The sequence below is a fragment of the Corvus hawaiiensis genome, chromosome Z (assembly GCF_020740725.1).
Source record: "Corvus hawaiiensis isolate bCorHaw1 chromosome Z, bCorHaw1.pri.cur, whole genome shotgun sequence".
Lineage (NCBI taxonomy): Eukaryota > Metazoa > Chordata > Aves > Passeriformes > Corvidae > Corvus > Corvus hawaiiensis.
In genome coordinates this window covers 58,186,127-58,212,077 of record NC_063255.1, presented here as the reverse complement: position 1 = coordinate 58,212,077, position 25,951 = coordinate 58,186,127, and the positions used below count along the sequence as shown (strand labels likewise).

Below are 25,951 nucleotides of genomic sequence, written 5' to 3'. Positions count from 1 at the left end.
GGAACTATTTGAACATCAGTGTTAATATAAACGGATTCGTTATAACAGTACAGGGATTTCTGCACACGTGTATGTGTGTATTGGTATTATTTTCAGCTATTTTCCATTCACTCTTCTTCAGGTGGTGTTAAACTGCATATGTGAAATAACAGTTGCGCCTGTAACAATCCTCGTAATGGTTTCAGTGGTGACTGTAGAGAACTTTTAGTTGGGCTGTCCTGCTGAAATGGGCCAGAGGTGGCTTGTGCTAAAAAAAAACAGGAAGCAGAATTTAACCTTTTTTCTTGCACTGTGCTGTGTGATACAGTAAACAATTTAGGATGCTGGCATCTAAAAATAGACCCGGGCTTTTTCCAAGAGTCAGAAAGTAGTATGTTTAAAATGTCTTTCTAGACTGTAAAGTAAAGGTAAACATTCAAGTGGAGCTGTTTATAAAGAAATATTTTCTAATAGAGCCCAAAGGATTTGGTTCTCAGAATGACAAAAAAATATCCCCAAACAAAACCACCAAAACCAAACCCAAAAAAACCTCAGAGAAACTAATAACATAACTCTTTGAATTTTATTTTTTGAGAATATTTTAAAATTTTTTTTCTAAATTTGGTGTTTATTTAAAAGCCAATAAAGCCAGAAAAGAGAATTAGGATATCATGATCTAATAAAAAATAAACAATTTCTATGTAGACTTTCAATTACTAAATTATTTTATGTCAAAAGCTAGAAAATGAAATGCTTCTAAATATAGTGCATTGGAATTTTCTTATCAGTTAATTTTTTAGAAGCTCTACACTTAAGAGCACCATAGTAACAGCTCTGCAACCTGATTCTTCATTACAGTTAATCCACTGAGAGCTTCACTGAAAACATTTCCTCTGGGATCAGAGAGACTAGAAATCAATTCTCATAATATTAGAGCAAATTTAAAGATCAAAACTCCCTAGAAAGTATGTGATGAATAAATAAAGAGATCTTTACTCCTTATATAGTCTTTTTCACCTCTTTTCTACTTTGTTGTGCTGTAAACAAATATCTTTGTCTTGCAAATGGCAATATCTTGAAAGATTTTGTAAAAATGTGGCTAAAATCATTCATTCTGAATCATGTGAGTATTTAAGCTACTACTATTTGCAAAGTAGACTGTGAGAAGGTCAAAGTAATTGATGATATTGAGGTATTGAAGGCATCTTTGCCAATCACTTGTGGTTTCAGCATATGTGTCCAGCGTACATCAAATCTCTATTGAGGGCTGAATCTGAATATTATTTATTACCAACCAAAATAAGGCCAAAGGTTATGATGATGAAAGAAGCACACAAAGGACAAGTCCAGCTATAGTTCCTGTCCTGTGGTTTACTGAGGAGGAATTCTGTTTTACATGGTTGATACCACCTCACTCTGCAGCTGCCTGCTCTAATACCAGAAAAAGCCATCCAAGCATTTTGATTTTATATACTGCAATCTTTAAACAAGGGTTAGGTTGCCCTAATTACATGCTATCAAAAATTAAGAAACTTATCACATGTCACAGACCACCTTGGTGTTCCTGAAGGGGGACCAGCAGAGGTGTCACACTCCACACCACCTTGTCATCAGCTGCAGTTGTCCTTTAAGAGTACAAGCAGCATCTGTGGTAGATGAAATAACTTGAATTCTCATGCGCACTTTTCTTTCAGAAGACAGCTCACACTGGATACACTTCTGGTACTGGGCACTGCTACATCTGAGTGCAGTTGTGCTAGAAGGCAAAAAATAATTAAATGTTTTATAAAAATAAAATATGGCAAATCAATATTCTATAAAATTAAAACATTCACTCACCATCTTTTGTGTCATTGCATGTGTCCTTCCATCATTCCATGCACACTTAGACCACAAGAATGGCCAAAAAAGGCCTGTCAGATTCAAGGTTGCCTGGGGAATGCTCAGTAACGTGTCTCAGCCTGTGTGCATATCCCATATCCTGGACACAATGTGAGTGGTGGTGACAGCTCTTCTGATGCCAGGTTGGCAAAAATGGAGAAAGAATTTTTGTCACTTACCTCACTCTCTCCAATGTTTTTTTCACTTTTAACTCTGTTTTGCTCGAAGGGAGAACAAGATATGGTCTGCTTGATGAACTCTGGTTAATAATGAGGTTCAAGATGTGGTAACTGGAGCCATGAGAAGCTCTGCTGGGATGGGGCATCACTGATCAGGGAACCATGGAGGATGTGACTTCCTAGCTGCGTGGGGCCATATTACTGAAATCCCAGTGCAGTTCCTGAAAGTGCAATTCACTTCATAGGGAGAGTAACCGAGCCTTTTGTGTCCCTGTGTATGATATTCATGTGTTTGCTCTGACCCTGGCCATGGCTTGGTGGGATAGCTGGGAATCTATGAGGGCTGGCTCTGAGGCATCACAGAGCACAAACCCACTCACCCTTGTCCAAAAATTGTTTGCAGATTAACTTTGTAAGCCTAAATGTCACCCGTCAAAGCAGATAGTATCTTTTTTGAAACTTACCTAGTTCTGGCACAAAGAAATGAGAATATATGTGGGGTGAGTGCACAAAGAGTACAGGAGAGGTAGGAAGGAGAAGCAGAAAGGTGGTTTTGGGAGGCAAAAAGGAAGAAGACAGGAAAATATTTAGAAAAGGCAGGTTGCCCTGTCCCCTCCAGGGGGTGGAGAGTTAATCTGAGAGATGAGAAAATCTTTAAAATTATTCATGAGACTTTAAAATGGCTGTATATAAAAGATAGAAATCACCAAAAGTCCTTAAAGGGGAATTACAGATGTCATACACAATTTTATTTTAGTGGTATTTTGTCTTGGTTGGATCAGAGATGATCTGAATTTTAAATCTCGTTGTAGCTTAATCTCCATATAATCTCCTAAATGGAAAGATCTACTAGTATCTAATATTTTTCTACTGTACTTGAAGATATAAGCTGTATGTGGTGAGATACTGCCATAATTAAGCAAAATTCACAATGCCTAACAGTTATACCAGCAGTTCAATACCAGAATGGCCTCTAAATTATACAATAGTAATACTTTCCAAACCATTCCATTAAAATGACATTTCAGGACATCCTTTTGCTGTCCTTCTCATCTGAACTTCTCAAAACATTCAAGTTGTACTAATAAGGAAAGAATGAGGATTCATAACGTCGCTGTGATACAGTGCAGTAAATACTGCAAAGCAAATTTATGGAAATGACAAAAAAGAAATAATAGCAATATTTGGAACCAGCCAAAATCACACTTCTTTGCTGTTAATTCCATTTTTAGACCTTCACACAAGTAAAGGTGTTGTAATTCCTCATGTTAGCTCAGAGAGAGGGTTAAGTAATGTTTTTTCACATCTTCAGCACATACAAGTAAGTACCCTGTGCAATTTTCCAGAATTAGAACACAGAGAATTAGTAATTTCTGGGCAGCAAAATCTTACCAGGGGCAGGACAATGTCAGCACCTTTACCAGAAAATCACCGTTGTCCAGCAGACAGAGAATATATTTGAGTCATTTGAGTCTGAGGGAGTGGAGAACATGCGTGAAGGAAAAAACGAAAAATATCCAGCCATTTTCTTGGTTAGGAGCATTGGCACCAAAGAAAAAGGAAATTTGCCACTTTAATGACTCATCCCACAATTTTAAAAGACCTGAAATGAGTGCACAGCCTTGGTTATATTGATACTCCCAGACTATAGAATAGAAAGCTGAGTGCTGCTCCACCATGAACTGAAAATGAGTCAACAGAGGGTTATGACCCATCAAAAAAAGCTTTTGATGACCCCATGCAGAAGTACAAGCAGGACAGGATTGAATGAGGGCAGCATGTTTCACCTGAGGCTGAAGCACCTCTAATCAAGCACTTTATGTTTAGGGGAGTTCTTCTGAAGCTGAACACTGCTGGCTGGTGTGACCCAAAGCCATGACATTGTTTTAGGACTCTTCACACCATTGTGGACTGGTAATGTTCTCGTCTGCAGGCAGGATTTTGGGTGGGTTGTCTACTCTGAAGTCAGTTGCGAGCCAGATCTTACCTCCAAGAGCAGTGGAAGGTGTGTCATTTGCTGTTTCTTGCTTGTCTTTGTGGGCTTGGCACACAGAAGAACACACTAACACGTGGTTGTGTAGGATCACCATGCCCTTTTGGAAGAGGCAGGAGATTGCACTGCTACGTGTTGAGGCAGTACAGCTGAACAGCAGGTGCCTCTCCACAGAACAAGGCTAGTCAAAATGGCTTCTAAATAAAAGTGTTGAGCTGTGACAGTACTTAACATAACATGCAAGAAAAAAACTCCTCAATAAACACGTATGTCCAGAAGACAAATGTGATGCCTGTCATGGGCTGCAGATGAAGCTTCAGATGCTGTATTTCTATTTTTTTTGTTGGGCTCCCCCATGAACTGAGTTATACTGTACTACAATGATTAGCTTACTGTCCCCATTTAGCTCTCAAATGGGGTGTGAATAGTTTAACTCTGATGCATGGTCCATTTTCACTGGTGTTTCATCTGCATTTCATCATGCTGGGAGAATTGAGCCTTTGAGCAGATCTGAGGACAGCTGTACAGAGGGTAGTCATGTTTCCTCGCTGTTTTGTCAACATGTGTGATGGTATTCCTCCTTCATACAGTGTCAACCCAGTTTGTAATAGTCTTGGAGTAAGTATTTAAGAAATTTGCTCTGTTCTTGTTGATCTGAGGTTACTTCCTGATTCTGCCACTGCCAGGGATATATGAGTCTGAATGGAGGCTATGTGATGGGTGCATAGAGGCAGTCGACTAATTTAGGGAAGAAAAACCCTTCCATGATTTTCCTTTTCACACATGCTGAAAGAAAAGGAGACAGGTATAACTCACGCTCTGTTTACATTGTACTGGTATCAATACAGGGAACCCTGTATAACATGTGGTTTATACCTTCTTGAAGGAATAAGAAAGAAAAAATAAAAAGGCTCCTCACAATTGTTGACGAAAGGAATATCAGAGGTAATGGTCATTAGCACATATCATGAGCTTGACATGACAAACACAACCTACAGGCCTTCTTATGGTTAAAATATTGCTGTTCCTGGATACCTGGGTATTGCAAAACTAAAGATTATTTTAAGCCCTGAGTAAATCGCAATTCCAAGTTTTCATGGTAAATCTATTGCAACAGAACAGTAAATATTACTATGAACCTCTTCACTGATTATCATTGTTCATTACATGAAAAAAAATGGCCTGCAAATGTACATTATTCAAACTTCTTGCAGTCCTTAGTTAATCCAGTTGGAGTGACTTGGGTACTGCATGTGTCTGCTGGCCCCTAGCAGACCTCCTGGCAGGTGATATGGCTCTGTGTTCCCTTAAGAATTCCAAAGAATTCCATAGAAACACATGCTGTGTAATGTAATACTTCACCGTTCCCTTTCTGAGCCTACAAATTGCTATTGTGAAGAAAAGAAAAAGGTTGCTATTAATATAGTTTAATGTTACTTAACTTATTAGTTAGTGTTTATTTACTAACTGGGTTAAAAGGGAGAAATGCTATTTCAATGGAAATCAGTTCTGGTCTGATAAATGAAGGTACTCACCCATTCCCATGAATAATGTTATGTACATCTTTCTTAAAATTACAGGGATTTCAGGAGTTCTGGCATGTATACACAGCCATTGACACAACGAAGGTTAGCCTTAGGGTGACACTTGAATCTAAGAGGAATGGAAATCTTTAATCATTGCTTAGGTCATGGAAAATTATCAAGCTTGCAGCTCTCAGATATCCATCCCTGTGTGCGCAACAACTGCATACCTCCTAAGCCTAGGTCCCCTCCCCCTGCCCCAAGCTACAGCAGTGAAGGCAGTTCCCAGCCCTTGATTTCTGATATGCCAGCATATGTTGGCAGTGCTTCACTTTGAACAAATTTAAATTTCTCTTGGGAGCAGGTTTCACTGGCCTGGGAAAGTAACAGACTGTTCTCTGCTTTCCTCTTCTACATCTGAGTATATACCCTTCCTGTACCCTGTACATTGGCTCTGACATATACATATACATATATATGTGTACATATATGAGGTGAAGCCAAATTTCAGAGCCACTCTTTGTTCAAATGCCCATACAATTACAGTGTCATGTTTAACTTCAATCTTTGGAACAGGAATGATAAAAAACCAAAAAGTAGTGAAAATTCTCATGTGGATATTTGTGTCTGAGTCTTTGGGAAATCCAGCAGTGTGTTAGGGTTTTGTTTTTCTAGGTTTGTAAAATTGTGCTTCCCTATTTGCATTTACAGGAAGTAACATATGTACAATACCTACAAGAACAGAGTAAGATGTGACACTGTTCCTGGTCAGGACTCACTTCCAATCGATCCTATCCTTATCTTAAGACCAACACTTACACTATACAAGGAAGAGTACACAAAGGTTAAGCGACAGCTTTCCCAGGAATGTCCTCCTCCTCTCAGCTATCGGGGTTCTGTTATGGTCAATCTCCTTAGGCTCTCCATCTCTTTAAAGTATACTATGGAAGTATTCCATTAAAATGCTCCTATTTATTTGTGGCAATTTGCTTGCAAAATAAATTTGAGAATAGTTGAGATTGGATCTTACTGCTTTTGGAGATTCTGCCTAAAGGCAATGCATCTCTAGCCTGTATTTCCACATACTTTGGCATCACTTTGTTCAAGATCAAGTCAGAAACACAATAATGATGTAGTTTAATAGGTAGCTGGAAAAGGGGAGCTGGATTAGAGCAAAATACTATGTAGAAAATACCTCTGTGTACTGTGGCAATGTTGTATAGTGTGATGTGAAGGTAAAGTTCACATCCATGTCATATAGTTATAGGAGAAGAGAGTAGGACACAAAAGAGAGGGCTACAATGAGGAAAAAGTGCAATATCTCTTGCTTCTGGAAAATTTACAGCTTCCTCAAATGAAGCATTCAGTTATGGCAATGGGGTTAGTTTCTAAAAAATGTAGATTAAGTGGCTTCATAAATATGGATACTTAAAATAAGGCACGAACAAAAGCTTCATTCCAGTTTCAAAGATTTTGTGTCCAATCACAGATCAGTCAGTGCTTAAAAAGTGAATGGGGAGGGCAGAAAGGGAAGGGACTGCTTTGAAAATGAGCAAAACTCCAAGCTGTGACAAGCAGCTCCCATGCCCTGCCAGCACTTTGCTTAGACTGTAATGAGATTTATTTGGCGCAATCCCTTCTGCTTCCTCTTGTACTTTGAGGACATGAAAGAAGGTGGAGGCAAGGGAAAGCATTGCCAGATGAAATCTCGCAGGATTGGATGTGGGAGAGGGGCTTGACTCTGTGTGCCACTTGGCCTCAATTCTGCACGTCAGCTGAACTTGTTAACCCCTGTGAGCGCTCAGAGCTCAGACTGAGTACAGTGTTTGTACTTGAGTACTGTACAGACCATGGCAGACAGCTTTTGTTTTGGTTTTGCTTTTTTTTTTTTTTTGTTCTGTTTGTTTTGAGTCTGTTCATTTGTTTCTTTAATTTTAATCCTAGAAACAAATTAATTTCTCCAGTATTTTGTTAGAGCTGGAATATCAGCAAACAGTGCCCACCTAGATCCTGATGAGCAGCTAGCAACCAAATGTATCCCAAAAGAGTATATCTGTTCTTCTTGCTTTACCTTTTTTGTGAGGGTCTGTAAAACATTGACAGTTGCAAAGTTAACTTAAGACTGTGAAAAAGAAAGAGGTATATTGTCAACTTTACAGCTCTTTTTGGAATCAGATTACAATTTCCTGATTAAAATTCATTATTGGGAATAGCTTCATTGATTTCAGTGATTCTGAGTCCATCACAACTATTCAGGCTTCACAGGCATATTTGAATCTGGCCCATGGTGACACAACCTTTTCAGTAGATCAGCCTGGTAGAGAGGCTTTGTACTTTTAGTTCTACAGAGCACTTCCAGCACCCCTGTATATACTGGGAAAAAAACTGTTCAGGCATTTTTTTTTATAGCATCCTTTCTTCCCCAGGAGAAATTGAATGTTGTAATATATTTCCCTCTCTGCTTCTTATATAAAACATGTGGTTTATATCTTCTTGCAGGAATAAGAAAATAAAAATAAAAAGGCTCCTCACAATTGTTGATGAGATGAATCTTCCAGGGTTTGATCCCTTGGCAAAGGTCTGTGCTTTGGCTTTCTCTCTTCTGTTAGTATTTCATGTGCATGCCATATTTTCTTTGATTTCATAGAACTATTTATCTGTTAGCTTTTTTCTCAGTTGCCCGTTTCTTTTCCTTTACAAGATGCTTCATCAAATTGACTATTAAGTCCTCTCTTTTCTGTATTTTTTGGCTACCTCATTTCCTCAGTGACCATTCCTCAGGACCAGAGTTTGTGCAATGCACCTCTGCCATTTTGCCCATGTTTTCTGTCTCTCTCTTCCCTAATTTCCATTTTTTTTCTCATGTAACTGTCACTTCTTACTTCTAATGCTGTTTTTTGGAAAGTTCTCCTCCTCTAAGCGAAGCTGTCTTTTCTTTAGTTTTTTTCCCCCCTCTTATCTTTTTTTACCTTTCACTCTTATTATGATTATTGTGATTTACTTTTGTGTTCCCATAACAAATACCAACATTTTATTTCATTAGACATTTTGGAATCCATGTCAAAATCAAAATTGCCTTCTCAAATTGCTACTGGTTTAGAAGACTCTTCCAAATTTTTCTAATGAGAATGGAAATAGCAACCATACCTCTCAGGTTATTTTCTTTGGTGAAATGAAGCAAATATTTTCAGTTAAATGTTTTTGTCACAGAAAAAGAGACTTTGGACCAAAACAGAGAATTTGCTGTGTTTTGACAGTAGGTAAGTTATGACACAATTTCTCAGTGTTATGTTGAAAACCTCTGTGGAAATAGTTATATATTTGTATAGTGAGTCCTTCTGGGCTAAGTATGGTTTCCTCTGAATTCATCTATTGATCTCTCATTGACTGAAGTGCTGGGTCCACCATGTAGGACCTGAAAATAATTTTCAATAAAAGGACCTGTAAGATTTAAAAAAAACCCTATAGGAGTTCATACCTGCAAGAACCTCTGATGCTAGCTTGTGAAGTGGGGCTGCTTTGTGAATATGGAAGCCTCTTGATTCCCAGCCCAAGTCATTGAATGGGCATTGAATGGAGAGCCAAGGACACTAACTTTATCAGTCTTCCTCATTTAAGCTCTTCCTGCTCATCATTACTTAGCTGCTAGGGGAAAACAGAAAATCTCAGCTAGTAACATCAGTATCTGTCACGGAAGTCCAAGTAATTTAGTGGTAAGCTGCCTTTGCAGATCAGAACCTGGATTTGTAGGACTAAATAATTTCATGCTCTCCAAAGAGCATTAGAAATGTTACTTAGTTTGGTCCTAAAAGAAATTTTGTCAAATATACTGGATTTAATAGAGTCTAGCGGAAATGGTTAAACATCTATTTATTTTAATTAATGAAAATTAAAAGGAACATCTTAAACTCTAATTTGGTGTTCTGCTAATTTAAGCAAAGATGAATGAGGCATATTAAAAATGAACACAGTTATTATTTTTGTGGGTTATATAGCCCCCTTTCTCACTACATACCTCAGTTAGCAAAGTCTACTTTCAGCAGTGGCAGTTTCATTATCACTTCTAATTCAGAAGCACTTTGTAGCACAATAAAGTTTCCAACGGTTAATGACTCCCGTTTCTTTCTGTGCAGGTTTACCTGGTGAAAACTGGTGTCAGAAGTTCCTCACTTTCCACTCTTGGATTGAGGTCATCATCCTCCAGACTGCTTTACCAATAGTGAACTTTCTTCTCAGTTCTGACCTGTGCATTCACGGCACTTGGACCGAGTATAAGTAGTGCTGTCACCAAATCCCTGTGCTGTTGTTACTCTTACATCTGGCGGCTACTGTAGCCAATATACTTCAGTTACTTTTAGGTACTTACCTGAGCAACTTAGTATCTCTGTGAGGGTTGCCCCACTGTGGGACAACTGCAATTGTATCTCACAGAGCTGTCACAGATCTTAATTACATGTTCTTCAAAGTGCTCGGAGGTTCCCTGATAAAAGTGATTTCAGTACGCAAAACACTGCAGCAAAACAAACTAATCTAGATGTCAGAGGTCAGCCCTGTCTGCCTACATTAACCTAATAGCCTGTGCTTTTCCTCTTTCCTTCATCATTTGCCAGAACAGATAGGGTTTGTTTTTCCTTTGATCCCATGGAGTTGACAGCGAAAGATGATTCTCAGTTTGTCATCTTGAACCTTCCCACTTTCCTGGTGATGTGACCCATGACATGAGGAAGATCTGTAATCATGGACAGATGCCTTTCTGAGGAAGGTCCAGATACCGCAGAAGAGGTGGGAGAGGACCACACAGAAACCTGTGACTCCCGAGAGCAGCAGCTGGGCCCTGGAGGCGTATAGTGAGAAATAACTGTGTCAGGAGCAAGGATTTTTCAAAAGCTATGTGTTAGAATTTTCACAAGGTAGCTCACTACTCTAAAGAGTCTTATTTTCTCAACAGGGTAAGTGTTTCAGGCCATTTTAAATATACTTTTGAAATAAGACACTGTTTTCAATGGTGCTGTCCCTGTGTAACATGAACTCTGTTTCTGTGATATTTTCATATCACTCTGTGCTACTGGGAATGGTGATATTTCTGTGCTCAATCTTCAAAAAATTAGAAAACTGCTGAAAATGGGTTTTGTCAATGAAGAATAGGAGGACCCACTCAGGATCCAGCAATGGGTTGTATGTTCATTAGAGGTACCAAGTACATAAACAAGACTAAGGGTAAAAAAAGACTCAACAACTGTTGAAATCATTCAGCCCTGTTATTCTTCACATCTCAAAGCTCTTAGCATACTTTACAGTGGAATAAAACCAAATTATATCTGATAGATACACAGAAGATGCAACATCAAAGCAAATTGAGCAAATGGGTCTCCTGCCTCACTTCATTCTCAAAGTAGTGCCAGCTTGAAAATTAGAGGGGAATGTTTCAGGATTTTTCTAAGCTCTTTTTAAAACTTCTGGCTGCGCTTCTGGATACCAGCCAGCCTCCCTTGGTTATCTATCCCACTCCCCAATATCCTCATGAGGAGCAATTTTCTTCCAATATCCAGCCCAAAACTTTCTGATTATCTCTTGTCCTCCCAACATATACTATTTTGGAGGACCTGTCTCCATCTCTTAAATGGGCCCCTGGTGCAGTGGTCACCCTCAATTGGTGACATCTGCAAATTTCATGGAAGAGTACTCCAGCAACTCTTCCAGGACACTGATAAACATGGTTGGTTTACAGGACAGGTCCCACATCTACTTGGACTAACAGTCACCATTGATACTAGAGGTGATATTAAAACATTGTGTTATTGGCTTTGAAGAGCAGAAACAAACTCTAAGACCTTGGAGGGACTGGCAGACTAGAGATCACACAGAAAAAATCATAGCAATGTTCATGAGATGTGGAAGTGATTCTCCTTAGGAGACAGCCCATTCACTGAGACTCATTATACAAATTTAATAACTCTTTAACATATGCAGCTCTTGAAATTTATTGTTTCAGTCAGATCTTGATCACTAGCACATCTGATTAAAAACAATGGACTGAATTTTGGCTTTTTCCATCAGTTTCATGTAAGAAATAATAACTAATTAATAGCATCATACTTCTCAAAGAGTCCTCCAAGCACCTTTAGCAAACCTATGAATAGAGAAATTAGGGTTGTTAGAAGCTAATCATCTAACTTCTGGTAAAGACTCCTTTGATAATGTTATTGACTTCTTAAGGACAATGTCAGCAGAGTGTTCTGTGAGACAGGCTTCTCCAGAAACATTGTCAGCCACAAACAATACCAAGTTCCTGCACTGGAGCTCATTGATGCTAAAGTTTGAAGGCCTTCAGGGCAAGACACAAGGAAGTATATTTAACTCAGAATTGACTGTGCTTTCTCTTGTTTTGCTTTGGTAAACTCAGCCTCTCCCCTCCCCCTCATACCAAGCTGCTTACATAGCCACATGATCAGTTTCTGTAGTACACTAGTTGTCCAAGCAAGGGTCATCTTTTATTGCTCCTATTTGAACTTTGCAAATCAGCTAAAGGCTGGGGATATTGTATAAACCACAAGACGGTGTCAGCAAGTTCTAGGTTAATGCTTTCCTTTAACAAAATAATATATTTTGTTTTCCACTACTTTCAAATGTACAGGAAGTATAAAAAACTTATACAGGAAATTGTTTAGATGGAGGAACTGTCTGACTGTTCTGCAATGGAAAAACTGCTAATACTCAAAAAGAACTTGTCTTTCTTGAAGAAATATCGTCTTATTGTACAAGATCCAGAGTAACCTGTATTTTGACAAAGGCATATATGCATAACAATTCCTGTTCGAAGCTTTCTACATTTTTACACTTATTTTGGAAGAACATTTTGGAAACTTTCCTACTAAATTCTTAAAGGTTACTCCTAAAACAAGGTACTCAAACATACCCACAGGGACACCATTTTCTGTATCATCCTATGAGTGTGTAGCACCTAATTTAACTCTATCATGTCTCTGTGCAGGTGTAGTGACCCATTCCTAGGAGGATTGCATTCCCTCCACGTTGCTGTGTGCCTCTGCACTTCAGCTCTGTTCCAACTGTCAGACATCCAGAAATCCCAGCATCCAGATATTGTTGAAAAAATATGAATGTTTCTCAGCTTTTGGGAGAGAGAATGGAATTAGAGATAAGAAAACCTGGATGACAAAATACAGCAAACACAGACTGAGTCTTACCATTCTTGACAAGTATTGAACCCACACATCCACCTTTTGAGTATATTCAGACATATGTGAGTTAACTCAATAACTTCTAAAAGCTGCAGTTAAGTTCTTTGTAATAAAAACCAGCCTTTATATCTAGTCTTCAGGTGTTTTTTGGTATTAGAAAATAATGCAATAGATGAACTTGCTAGAGGAATAGTAACAAAACTGAAAATATATGCCTAAATATTTCCATCAAGTAACAGCCAGTTCTAACCCACTATCAATATTATGGTGCTAATAAATTGCATCATCCTATTATTATTAAAATGATAGATTAAATCAGTGACTGGCTCTCCTTAAAGAATACAGCTTTTCAATGGTCCCACAGAATAAAGCAACTAAAGCCTCATCTGTTAAAACTGCAACGACCCATCCTACCTGCAGGAAAAGGCACGTCCACTCCCCACGTGGAAGAAGTACTTGAGTGACTTTAGAAAACAAACACTTAAATGCAGCTTCTTAGAAAGCCAGTATCACTGTGACTGCCTGCCTTGGGGACTTTATGTTTTCTCTGTCCTAGTGAGGCTTCTCTGTGTAATTCCTTTTTTCTTTTCCGGTAAGCCAGTGTACACTGACACTTCAAAAGTTAAACCCCTTTCCCTTTCCTTCCACTACTTAATTTGCTTTTCTGTCACTGCATGCTGCATATGAGAGGTGGAACAGCCTTTTAACTTCAGAGATAGTCTTGATAGGAGGCCATATGAAATCAAACAAACTTTCAACATTTCAAGGGCAGTAAGGTGCCCACAAAACTAGCACCTGGATCCAAAACTAGATGGATGGCCCAGACAGTCCATCCACAGCCTAACCACAGGTCAGACCAACTCCAAAGTTGCTCATACTGTCCTCTGGCATTCACCAAGAAGCCATATCTTTCTGCCCAAGGAATTTCCTTCACAGGGATTGCCTTTAAAGAGGGAGGGGAAAGTCAGTCTCCTAAAGAAAATGCACATGTATGCCACCTAATGAAAGATTTATCAAAAAAAAAGAGATAAATCCAACTTTTGTTGTTGATAAGCATGGGGAAATGGGAATTGGACTTCTACCTCATTTCATAGCAGTCTGATTTTTCCTAGACTTGAGGAGAAAAAAAATAAAAGAAAAAAATTATCATAAATGTTTGTTTTTCTACGTGCATTCCTTCAGGTGGGGTTCTGCTAATTCACTCCCTGCCCATTTAGCTGCCAGTATAAGTATACAAAACACTACTTTTTTAGGCTCGTTGCCTGCAGTTGAACAACTGTTTATTGTTCTTCATTTCATATTGCTGGTGTAAGACAGAGGATTCAGGTACTTTTGACAATCAGTAACATATATTACGTTTGTTTTGAATGCACATACAAGCTAGAGAATTGCTTGAATCAAAATGATGGTTAAACATAAAAAGAACACCCCAGCTCCAAAGCCTTTGCAGTCTCAGACAACAGACAATGTACATGACAATTTAATACAATTTTTAGTGTAAGTTGTTTGATTCAATCAATTTAGACTCCAAATGCGATTTAGGCTCCGAAGACTTAAACAGGCAACTAAAGGGCAGCCGCTGAGAGCAAGATGGGCAGATGAATCCATTCACGCGTAAACAAGCATGGAAAAGCTTGAAGGCCTTCATGGCAAAGTTTGGGTTCAACAGCTCTTTTAGATTTTAAGCTATTACCCTACTTCAGGATGTGATTAAAAGTGAATTGCAGTAAAAAATCCAAAAAGCCCAAATGAAATAAACCTCGTTTCTTTCCCTTTGATTTCAGCTTTCCTACTTATGCTTCTGTCTTTTAAACAGAAATGACTGGGTTTGTAATAAGAAAAAGTGTGATTTCCAGCTATTGATCCATTTTCTTGTTAACAGAATTCTATGAGACACACATAAGAACTTGGTCAAGGTATAATTTTAAGAAACTAGCACAAAAGAAAAGAAAAAGCTAATAACCAAGGTATTGAATTTTGTATGTCTAAGGTGTGCAGGTAGATTCCTTAGGATGAGCTATCTGGAGGGACATCAAATAGAAAAATATTGATAAAATTATAAGGAGTTGTGCCCGTAGTTCTGCCCTAAATTCTGCTGAGCAGATGAGGAGCAGAAGTACCTCACACTTTTTTGTTATTAGTTTTCACTAAATTGTGCAGGAAAATATTTGATTCATATATGCCTGAATTTTCCAATCAGCTAAGCTATGTGTTGTGCTCTTGCAAAATATCTTTTGTACTTACTGACTAGAAAAAGGCAAGCATTAACTTTTTGCCACAGCACAAAGTGAAATTCTATATAATCCCCACATTATGACTCCTGTTCCCTTTAGTTTAATCTACAACTCTGGGAATTTGTTATACAACAAGAAACACATTTTAAGAATTGTCACATTTTTTAATTCCTTTTTGTGTTTGAAGCGTCACAAGCATTGTGGCTCCAGTTCAAGCCAACTGGAGCCTGGAAAATGAAATATAAGCTAAAAATACCATAAAAATGGAAATTTTTATCCTTAATCTTGTGTAAGGTTTTTACATTCTGCAGTGAAGCTATCTGAACCTGAAAGAGACTATGACTGAAAATTGAGGAGTTTTGCAGCAATCCTCTCATCCACACTGGTTGAACCCATGAGTCCTGCTCATGAAAGGATCTTTGCAAGGAGACCTTGCTCCATCCAGGGACCTACAAAAGCCTGCAGAAGCTTTCATGATAGGATGGCTCTGTATTGAAGGATGGTGGGTTAAGTGGCACCGAAGAGGATGAGGACAAGAATGGCTCAGTAGATAAATGCAACTGTTTAAAATATGGGCAATCTGTGTTGTAGTTTCTCTTCTGCTGTTGGTTTCTGGTGAAGCCCTGGGCGTATCTCTTACTCATGGTGGTTGACCATATAATGGGGAGAACAGCCTCAAGGAGAATGGCAGCAAGGACATTTGCAAAAAAAAGGAAGGAAGGATGTGGGATAAGACTATCCCATACCAGATAACACGGTTTCCAGGGAGGGTTGACATGATCAATGCTATGCTTCTATGTATATCCATCAGGAAAACTAGACACCTCCAGCCTCTTCAGGACCTCCATGAGCTTCTGGGAAGACGAGATCTGGCAGAACATGCTTTCTTGTACCTGCATGCCAGTGACAAGTATGAGAAGTGGAAGAACCATCTCTCCCTCTGCTTTCAATTATGAAAATTCTGTAATTTACTCAGGTTGCATGTCAGGGCTGAATAGTGGCCTAGAAAGTTTGCAAATATGTATTAATAAATAATCATGATGCCAAAATAATTGTATTTGTAACACATCTAATGCTCTTAAGCATTGCTGTGGGTGAACCTGAAAGACAGAAGTAGTATTTTTATGCTAATGCACTATAAAATGTCTTAGCAAAATAAGCAAGTCCCTCTGCAGTGAGTGTTTATTTTCCTTGATACAGTTTAGTCGATTCTCATGTGACAGTCTTTTGTGTTGTATTTGTAAAATGATCTCTATGAGAATAGCACTATTATAATATATTACAATCTGAAGGTGTTTGAGCAGCAGAAAGCTGCTATTACAGTGCTTCACAATGGAGCATTTAAACAGTTTAGAGAGCAGCTTTCATGTACAGTGCTTTAAAGAACTGCTACAAGCCATGTTTGCACTGCTTTTGGAAAAGCAGGGTAATACTCAGGGGACAATTCCTTACCAGTGAGCTTCCTGTCACTGAGCGTTCATGTTGCTGTTCCAGCAAATCCAGGTGGGAACCATTTCAAGGAAATTTTGAATACTTCTCCTTTTGCCCAGAAACAGCTTAGCTATTTTTAGGGATTTTTCCATTGGCCTGAAGCGCATTTCAGTTGCTTAGCTTGATGGAGAGTGGCATATTGTATGTTGTGTTGAATTGAGAAAATGACTATGTTGCATCATGTCTGCATTTGGCACTGAAGGATGCTAAGATGCTCATATTTCCTCATACTTGTGCCAATTTATATGCAACACAGATATACCATAAATAAAATGTAGGGTACTGGATCCATCCTGCACTCATTTAGCCTTGTGACACCTTGATGGCATTTGACTTCTTTGTGGAAGACTGGAATCAGTCACAGTGTGCCCCAGTCATAGGGTACTTAAAAATAAGGTGCTGTTGCTGTGCAAAGACTTGCTATAGTAATGCATCCTTTTCTTAATGGAAAATGTCAGAAATGCACCCTGGAGTCCTCATGGGGTTTAGACTATCAGGAGAAACAGATTGTCCAGTGGGGAGATACAGTTCCATGTTCAGGAAGTGCCTTTGCCCCGAAGAGCACCACAACTGTGTGGGGAGATCTGCACCCATTTCCCTTCATTCTCACCACACACTGCCGGGATGTGATCAGATTCAGTTGCTTCTATTAATCTCAAGACTAGATGGCAGATGAGCTGCATGGCTAGGCCAAAATGGGTTCCAGGGAATCAGCTGCAAAATTTCTTTTTGCTGTTTTCCTCCTCAATTCTTGTATCACATTTGGGGAGAAAAATAAAGCTCTTAGGCACTCTGTTTTAATCTATATAACTAGTGCAATTAGTGTAACAGTAAGTCAGCTTTATATCATTGACTGAAATGTGGATGATTAAACAATTTTCTTTGGAGACACAGAAATTGCAGTGATTTTCCAGAATGAAATTGCAATGATTTTCCAGATCTGGTGTGTGAGGAAGAGGACTCTGCACTTGATAGTAATCTATCTTGCACTGCTTGATGCAAACCACCAGGCTGAGTTTGCACAGGGATTGCATCATTATTAACCCTCACAATTGACAGTGATGGAGTAACAGGAGCATCACAAGCTAATTTTGTAACTCTGCCACTAGAAACAGGAGATTCTAGTTTTTGAGTCTGCAATTATTTTCAACCTTTTGGTACGTACGTCTTTATTCCCTCAGAAAATGTCGCGTCTTTTATGTAAATATCTCAGCAATAACCAAGAAAAGATCTTCTGATCTAAATTGGAAAGATCAGCCACAGTCTGCTCGGCAAGCTGAATGGCATATTGAAGTCACTCTTGATTTAGTTATTTTAGGAGATCAGTCCCTATCACAGTTGTTCTCTTTAGCCCTTCACAATGAGTTGAGGATGCACTTTGGTTTCGTATGTTACTTAGCTGAAATAGCAAATAAAAAGACTTCCTAAAGCTCTTCTAAACTATTTTTCAAGTGAATGAGTTCATTTAGGCTGTTGAAAGATAACATTTTAAATGACTCTTAGAAACAGGTTTTCTGTGACAAGTTGAGGCCCTGTCCATAGAAAGTTCCATGAATGGCAGTGAGGACTTTGCCTTCAATCCAGGATAGGATTTGAGTCAGGATGAAAGATGAAATATCAGTGTATTGATATTTAATCCTGTACTTTCAGCTGGTAGTGAATCAAGTAGCAGCTCTTCAGGAGTCATCCTTTCCTCCATGGAATGAAGCTGCGATCGGTATTTCATACCCTCACACGGTTCCCATCACTTTCTGATGTGTAATCTGATACTGTATATATCTTAAAAAAATGAAGACACAAACCACGTTTTTCTTTTTATTTCCTATCTGTTCAAATGCAGGCTGTAACATGCAGTGTTATCACTGCTCATAACTATGACACTTAATTACATTTCATGAGTTGAATTTGGGATTTGAATGTCACTCAAGTAGTTCTTGCACACTTTATGATGTATATTTAATCCAGAAAACCTGAAGAAAACAGATCATTTAATTTTCTAATCGGTTTACCAGATACAGGCTGTGAGGCATGGAAATATTTTGAGCATTTTCTATGTTTTTTAATGAAGTGTTACTACAATGAGAGGCGGATGTTACAGCCCAGCTGTTGCCATACACAGCAGTGGCTGCTGTGCTCTGTGCAGAGCATCACGTGCTGGCTCTCAGTGAAGCTTCAGGACTCCAGCCAAGGATGGCTGGCAGCAAGTTGGAGACTGTGATGGTTTTCCTGTTCTGTATTTTTTTTTTCCCTCTGCAGTGGACAAATACCTCAAAAATTTTGGAATTAAAATTATTCAAGAGGATGAAATATTTCTAGAGGATGAAAAAATGGAGACTGGATGCTTTCTCCTTCTGCCTTTGCAGATGTATAGGCTGTGGGTTTGTGTCCCACAGGAGCTCTACGAGTAAAGGAGACCCGCTGGAGTCTGTCTCCAACAGGGTGTTTTCTTCTTGTGTTGTTACCTCCTCCCTGCAAGTTAATCTTCTCCACTGATGATATTTTGTGGAGACACAAGATTCATGGGTTCCATGAGGATGCAGACCAAGTTCTTCCTTTCAGTGTGGAGCATCTGAAGTTATGGGGAACATGCTATCAACAGTAAAACAAATGTGCATCAGATCCCTGGGGGACTTGTTTGGAGGGAACGCTGCACACATGGCATCCATCTGAGAACCAGAAGTATTGTTATTCAAGTGTTTCTGAAGCAAAGGAAACAATATGATGCATCCATAAATCCTTCCTCATGAGCATGTGAAACTGTAGTACTCAGACATTATGTCTGAATGGTAGAGTAGTACTCAGACATTATGTCTGAATGGTAGAAGAAACTGGAGTATTGGGGTCTTCACTTCCCAGGTAATCATTGTAAATGGAAAATCACACATTTTCTCGCTGAAAGAAATGTATATGTATTGGTGTTTTATTTACTCAACTGTTTTTTCCCCCAATAATGAAGTTACTATTAGAAGAATTCTGTGTGGCTGCAGAAACTTGAAAGTAAAATAAGAGCTCTATCAATCAGGGCCATATACACATATTATTTTTTTAGGAGCAAGGTACTTTTAAAGAGCTGCTACCATCTGAATTGAAAACAGAGTAGAGTCTGTAGGATGACAGTATCCCAAGGTCTCTTAGACCTGGAGCCAGCTAGTAGGCAACAGGAGAGATTAGAAATCAATTTTGTTTGGAAGGAATTATTTCAAAGTGATTTGATAAAACAGAGACGAGTGTTATAAAATAGCTGAGGTAAATGCTTTTATCTTGGGAGAGAAGATTCATCTTTTGTTTGAGTGGCAATGGCTCAATACTTCATGCTTAGCTCCTATTATGATTATATGCATTTAAATTCAGATAATGTACAGCAGTTGAAAAAATAAAGATAAGTGAAAACAAGGAAGTCTTGTATTTCCCAGGATATTGATTTATTTATATGATTAGGAGTTAGACCTCATATATATTTATACTTTAAATCAATGCCCAGTGAAAGAACCTACAACTGACTTGAAAAAGTGGAATCTGTGGTGTTAAGATTTCCTGGGAGGTGCTTAGCACTTTTGGCTTTTAGCAACATCTCTAGGAACTGACTGTGCCTTGTGGCTCATCCACATTGAGCCCTACAGAGTTCAGGAAATTTTCCATCGTTTCCTAACTTTAACTCTGCTACCCCTACTGTCCTGTGTTCGCACCACAGCCCTCAGTGAGGGGCAAACCACACGATGTTGTTCAATTGTCCAATGAGTTTTATGTTCCAGAGTCTGGAGCCCTTTCCAGCTTTCCAGTCTCTTATGATACCAGAAGTAGGACTTAAAGAAGGAAAAGAAACTTCTCCAGCAACTGGATTTAAACTTAGAATTTTTACCTGAATCAGCATTTCCTGTCCTTTGTTTTGCACCTTGTAGTTTCTCTGAAAAAGCTGTGTTGGTTTGACCCTGCTTTGTCAAAATTACTGTGTCTGGCAGTAGTGGTTGAATTCTTAACTAGAACAACATTATTACTGTTGTTGTTGGGAAATGTTATTGTCTTTTTGTACATATTTCTTTATTTTTGACAGAATGAATATTGGGAATTTGCATAATTCTTCTGAAGATTGAACACTCTAGGCAGCTAATAGCTCAGTCAGAGTTTGGCCTTTTGAAGCTGTGTCAAAAAGATTTAAAACTGTAATTTTATCAAACTGTGTCTTCTTTATGCAGCCTAGATCCTGATACAGAAGTCCTCAATGACACAGGTATTTACTGTCCATGCTGAAAAGTGCTGTTACTTTACTAATATGGCAAACCTAAAACTAAGTATTTGAATTCTTTCATCCTTTGCTGAATTCAAGTCCAGTTACACACAACATCAACTGTTTTCTAACTTACATGTACTTGGAATTCAGCAAAGAAACTGTATTTTTGCTACCAGAATTACAAGAATACACCAAAAATATTTCAATACTCAACAGCACTCTCATTAAAAGAACAGAGCCCTTAACAAGTTTCACATTACTTTATCTATGTAATTCAGGTGTTATCTTGAGATCTGCATATATCTTGCATTCATTTAATGCAAACAGAGACTAATTGCATAATAATAATTATTTTTAATTATAAACCAGCTTATACTGTAGTAACCTTATTTATTTTTAGGACGTTACTGAATCTTTCTTTGCTAATTTATCCAGATACATTTGGACTGTTGCAAAGCCATGACAGCCAGTAGGACTCCATAGTTATCCATGCACAGACTTGTAAAATGCCTTGGATATGGCCAATGCACAGTAAGTCTGTTCGCAAATGGCTCTTTGCAGTGGGATTCCATACAATGCCATGATCTGTCCAACCCTAACGAGAGATGGCTGCACAATTGCAGAATTATTATTTTCTCCTTATAAGGATTTCAAAACTGGTTTCTATTTTCCAAAGCTGAATACACAAATATCCTCAGTAGTATCTTCATATTGAAATCGGTCACTGACTTTACTGGAAACAGAGTGATACTCAGAAGTTCAAACAGTTCTGATCTAGTGCTTTCAGAATGGCCCTGTATACACAAAAAACGATAAGTTCATTTTATACAGCAGGAAACTGAGGCAAAAATTATAAAGCAACTTGATTAAACATTCAAAAGTAGAATTTTTCAGGTTTGCTAATCCTAGGAATTCTATAGCTTAGGTTGCATCTTTAAAACTGATTCATAATTTTTGGCTATCAGTAAAATTCACAAAAATAAATTTCTGAGTCCTTAGTATATGGTATTTTCAGTTTATGCACATGGTTAAATAATTTACTGATTACTCTTTATGGTGTCCTAAGAGCATTCAAAGCAGGTGAGAGCAGTTTGTGGATGGTATTTAATACACTGCAATTCATGACCTTCTGATGGTATAAGAAAACTTTTCAGTGTTGTATACCAGATCCTTGTAAAAGTTCATCATTAAAACTGTAAAACAGGTAATCTAAAGGACAGCAATTAATAGAAGCAGGTTATCAGCAAGAGGCATCTGTATTCATGAGAAACAGATAAAAGAATAGCCACAGATTTGTTCTAATGTTACAGAAATTGGTTACGACAGTGAGTTTAGGGGAGGTTGTTTGTTTCACTCTGGATGGTGCATGAGAGAAACAATGAAATTCTCAGGAGGTTCAGTAACAAACTCTTACTTGCAAACTTTAGAACGTTAAGGTAGAATAAGGTACTCAGCAAATTTTAAGATGTAGCCATTTTGGTTAGAAATGCAACAATATAAAGCATAAAAATAACACTTAAGAAAATTTATAAGCAGAAAAGAAAGAAATAAATAGAAAGGATAAGAGTAGAAAGATACCACCTGTGGATCCAGCGACAACATATTGGTTGAAGTGATGGTCAGAGTCTTGATCTGTCAGGGATAGAGGAAGCCCATGAAACACAAAGTTCAATGGGTTGATATATGCTCAGGCTCTGTGGGAATGCCCAGGTACACTCCCTGGGATAGGGAGTTTTACAGTGTCTGATTTAACACTGTGGATCATGAGCACACTCTGGGGTCTTTGATGGTTCATGGTCCCTTCTAAGATATGACAACTGCCTCTCATGTTAGTGTTGCTGAGCAATTTTGTTCCATCAGAAGGGATGAATACCCTCAGGCCTACCTAGAATGCCCCAGTATGTCCTCCGGAGGGAAGTTTTGACACCTGTGGAAGGGAGGACAGTGGCATGATGAAAAGCATTTTCCAGTCTCTCGGGATCTGCTTTTCGGCCTCTCCCCTTACCTGGCTCAAAACCCAGCTTGTAGCCTTGTGGTGGGCAGGTGTGCAACCCCTTTGCACCTGCATGGTTGCTTTGTATATGGTCAGCACAGCACCACTGCTTTTGAAAACATCTGACTGTTTTGAGTGATTAACCATTGATATTCCAGTCTCTCACAAGGAGGAAGAGAGTAAAAGACCCGTTCTCAGTGTTTATATTGCACAGGATGATTATAAACAATCCTCCTGAAAGGAGAAAAAGGAAGGAAAAAACAAAGTGACTACTTCTGGCTCTGTAACATTCAATTCATTAAAAAACACATTGTGGTTGTGCTGATGTGAGTATAGAGTAGTGGTAAACTCACATAGCACAGTCAGCATGGAGATACTCCTCAAAAGCTCAAATGCAGAAGTGGCATGTGGGTGTATGTGCATTTCCTAGATAAATAGTAAAATTAAATGTGAATTATTGCAGGCAGTTTGGGGTTTCTTAGTCTCAAGCAATAATTTCAGAGCATTTCTATTGCATTCATCTATTCTGAGGGCTTTAGGATCCAGACTATTAGTTATGAGGATATTATCTTTGAATCACCAGCAGCTGCAGGAATATTTGAGGAAGTCTTGGCCACATGCCCCTTTCTGTAACTTGTCTGCAGACACTGATTTCCCATCACTAGTGGAAAGCAGGTAAAAGCTGGATATGCCTGTGCTCAGAGCCAGGGTGACCTCTTTTGTAATATGGAGATCTAATGTTGGTATAAAACATATAAACCCCATGTTATTTGATTTCATTATTCTTCATGATTTCAGCTTCTTCCCATAACACACAAGACTAATTTATAATATCCTTCAGGCACTCCAGTATTTCTTATACACTCACAAGAATATCTTGACTGTCTGGTGTTCCTGGTCTTCAGTTTTCAAACTAGCAATTTAATGTAGTGTGATCTCATCATGACTGTCATGCTGCCCTGTATTATTGCTTAAGTACAACCCTGCTAAAACTACTGCACCACCACTGGGGTTGAATGAATACAAGATAAGAAGTGCAGTATGACCATTTCAAAGGAAATGACACAGGGGTTTAATTAGTCCCTCTGTGTGTGCTTCATTGATTCCTAGAGGACTTTTTGTTCTAGTGGAAGCAGAGGTAGCTGGTAGGGTCAGAGCTACGATTATTTCACGTGTTTTTATTGATAAATCCAAAAAGACTAAAAGAGCAAGGCATTAGAGGACCAGACAGCAGACTCAGATATTGGCTAGTTCAGGAATCAGCTGCATATTTTTCCCATTTTTCTGATGCAAAATGTGCATAAACTCTGAGAATAAAATGCACCTGCAACATTAGCAGGCTGGACTGAAAAGTCAAAGCTGTGTTTGGTCTCCACTGGATGGCTTACCCAGCTAGACGAAGAATTCATATGATCTCATCCAGTCATGACCTGAACATGTTGAACATCCACAGCATCCAAAATAAAACATATCATTGTTATTTACCATTTGAATGGACATAAGGTGAAAGAACCTCAAGACCTACAGAAAAAAAGTGAAAGTGTCCATAATCCAAGGTTGGTATTTGGAAAGCATGAGAAGCTAGTTTTTTGCAGCTGCTGCAGCAGACTGGAGGGGAGAGCTGAATGAAGTTGTAATGCAGCTCAGTGATGCTCCCAAGAAGGAGCAAACAAACCTAACTGCTAGTTATTCATGAAAGGAGATTCCTTGTATATCAGTTTCATCAGCTGGAGCATAGGTTGACAAGCGGGCAATAAACAAAGATAATATTTTTATATATATATAAATTATGTTGTTATATATATATATAATTATGTTGTTTTCCCTGGGTTTTTGAAATACTTAAAGAAGGACAGTCTGGAATTGCATGTCTATGGTACCCGAGACATTTCTGCTTGTGAGAAGAACAGGTTTCTCACCAAGAATATTAACCAGTGTTGCTTGTGGACCTCCTGGGTGACTGGTGGAGTCAGGAGTCATGATCTCCTGGTCCTGTCCGTAGAGATACACTGGCATCTGTACTGGCAGTGACTTAATGCCTGGTTCTGACACTTAAATGCTGCATCAGAATAGAACAGCTTCCATAAGGAAAATGATTGCTGATGGCCTGAACAAGAAATGATTGCTTGAAACTTCCAAGTGCCACTTACTTTGAGCTCTTCTTTCAAAAGTTGACTAAGTTTTGACCCATGTCCTTTGCAATATTCACATTCATTTTCTGCACTGGACTTGTTTTGCTGACTTATCTCCTTTTGGCTGTGGAATAAGACATAATGATTCTTTTACATTCAGTATTTCATACCACTGACCAGGACCTGCTGCTGAAAAGTTTGAGAATAAAACTGAGTGGCAGGATGCATCATTCCTGGTAAATGCCCCAATTCCTGTGTGAAAGCCAGAGCTGCTCACTTTCCCCTTTGACACTATTCAGGCAGATAGCTGTTTCATCCTGGCTCTTTACTGTGTAAGACACTGTTCAAAAAGCATTAGCTGAAAGGATTAATTTGCAGTTAACAGGGAATGCACAACTTCCTGCGCATTGACTCAGTAAAATTTGGGTGAAATCAGCAGTAGGTGATTGCCAAGTCTGAGCTTTGCATTTTCTTGATGCATGTGCGTAAATGAATATAATTCCTTTTTTCTTTTTTCTTTTTTCAGCAGGTGACCACTGTGTACAAGTCTGTGAGGAAATGATTCACATCAAAAGCTTTCCCTGGAATCCATGCTATGCAGCAGGCCAGCCCATGACAGTGAAGTACAGTGAAAGTTTACACACAGAGACTCCATGTGTGTGATACATGTCTTGTATTTCCATCCTGTTCCTAACAGATCACCCTTTGATCTGCTCATTACTCTCCTTCATGCTGAAATGTTTCAGCTTTCCTACACAGAAGCTGATAGAATGAGAGGTTTTATTGCCTCAGCATGTTAGACTTCCAAAGTCTTACAAAGAGAATGGAGGAAACAGACCAGATGCTCAGTCAGATACGACAGCTTCGATATCTCCGTTTCCAACAGAACTCTCTTCTGAGGGCAAGTAGTCAAACCCCATGCACCCACTTCATAGCTTTTCCCATCTTGCAGTCTAGTTTTCTCTGTGACTGTAGAGTGTTGCAAAATTTATTTTCTCCAAGGTCAGCAAGTTACATGTGTGCCACATGTCTAATGATAGTGCTAGAAAAGAAACTGTAGCTGGCGATTTATAACAACCTCAGAAATCAGTTGTTTTGCTCAGTGGCAAAGATTTTTCA

At 38.7% G+C, this 25,951-nt stretch overlaps 1 long non-coding RNA gene across 2 annotated transcripts in view; it reads left to right on the top strand.

The window, feature by feature from the left end:
- Nucleotides 1-19,876, top strand: part of LOC125320306 — a 37,605-nt gene extending 17,729 nt beyond the window's left edge. For both annotated transcript variants that reach the window (XR_007201066.1, XR_007201067.1), the window contains 3 exons: nucleotides 8,055-8,133; nucleotides 8,599-8,815; nucleotides 9,689-19,876. This is a non-coding gene — a long non-coding RNA (uncharacterized LOC125320306). The remainder of the gene's footprint in view (nucleotides 1-8,054; nucleotides 8,134-8,598; nucleotides 8,816-9,688) is intronic.
- Nucleotides 19,877-25,951: the final 6,075 nt, after the last annotated feature.